Source organism: Nannospalax galili, unplaced genomic scaffold, assembly GCF_000622305.1.
Source record: "Nannospalax galili isolate Female #2095 unplaced genomic scaffold, S.galili_v1.0 scaffold1237, whole genome shotgun sequence".
Classification (NCBI taxonomy): domain Eukaryota; kingdom Metazoa; phylum Chordata; class Mammalia; order Rodentia; family Spalacidae; genus Nannospalax; species Nannospalax galili.
The window spans coordinates 3,171-4,387 of record NW_008339764.1 but is presented as its reverse complement, the minus strand read 5'-3'; positions in this window follow the sequence as shown (position 1 = coordinate 4,387).

Sequence of the window (1,217 nt, the reverse complement as noted above, 5' to 3'; positions counted from 1 at the left end):
AATTATAGGTAGAAGAATCCCAGACCCAAACTAAAGTTTCTCAGATTCATTCCTCTCATCAGATGTAACCACAAGAAGCCAGCAACCATATTTATTGACCTGAAAAGAATTGAGTTCTAGAAAGTCTTTAGCTCTTCCTGCCACTGGTATCAGTTTCCTTATTTTTATGTAGAATATATAAATTATTATTGTTCCAAATTAGTCAATGAATCTATGACCTTCTATTATTTGGTAAATTACAAATCTACTGATGCTGTTTTATAAGTATGGACTCCAAAATATATTGGAAAAAAACCCTGTTACTTCTGTGATGAAAAAAAATCAAGGAGCATGGTATGAAGGCACATGCCTGCAATCCCGGTACTCAGAGGTGGAGGCAGGGGGATTGGGAGTTCAGGGTCATCTTCAGATCAGTAGTGTATTTAAGGCTACCGGGACCACAAGAGATCCTGACTCGCAAACCAAACAAAATCAAGGGCAATAGGAAACTGTGTCTTTGGGAAGCTGATTAAGGTCAGCAAGTTGAGTGCTTCTGTCTAGGGATGTTATGGCTCTGGAGTCTTGGCTGGGGCAATGGCTACAGGCAGAGTGAAAGCCAGGGCTCTTGTGATATGGCTCTTGGGACAGTTCTGGGAATCTGGCTCTAAACTGTCACTAACCTCTCAGGGATAGCTCAGTGCTGTGCAGTTTGGATAAGAGACTTTCCTAAGGAACTGCTGAGGCACAGGTGTTTGGGCCCTGCCTCGACTTGCACAGCAGCCATCTGCAGAGCTGCTTCCATGAAGAACTAACCACTCCTGGATTTGTGGTTTCCAAGGTCTGTTCTGGCCCTGGAACTTACAGACCATGACTTAATAACAGCTTTATCTGTATCTGTACAGGATTCTCCCCTTCTTGTTTCCCTCATTATTGTAATGAAGTCTCTCCTATCTTTTCCATAATAGGGAAGCAATCTGAATGTTTTTAAACATTTGAAAATATTGGTGGGCGATATATCAAAAAGCATAGTTCAGTGAATTACGGTAGAATGAAGAGACATTGCAAAGCACTCCAGGTCAGAAAATGGATTTCGCGAGCACATGGAAGGTCACCTGGCCCTCTCCCGGTCAGGACTCCCCCTGTCTCCAGTTGTCTCTGAAATGACAGTTGTATTCCTCTGTGTTGCTTCCCACCCACTTTCAGTAAATCTTTCTTAACTTACTGAGGCAGAGTCTCAC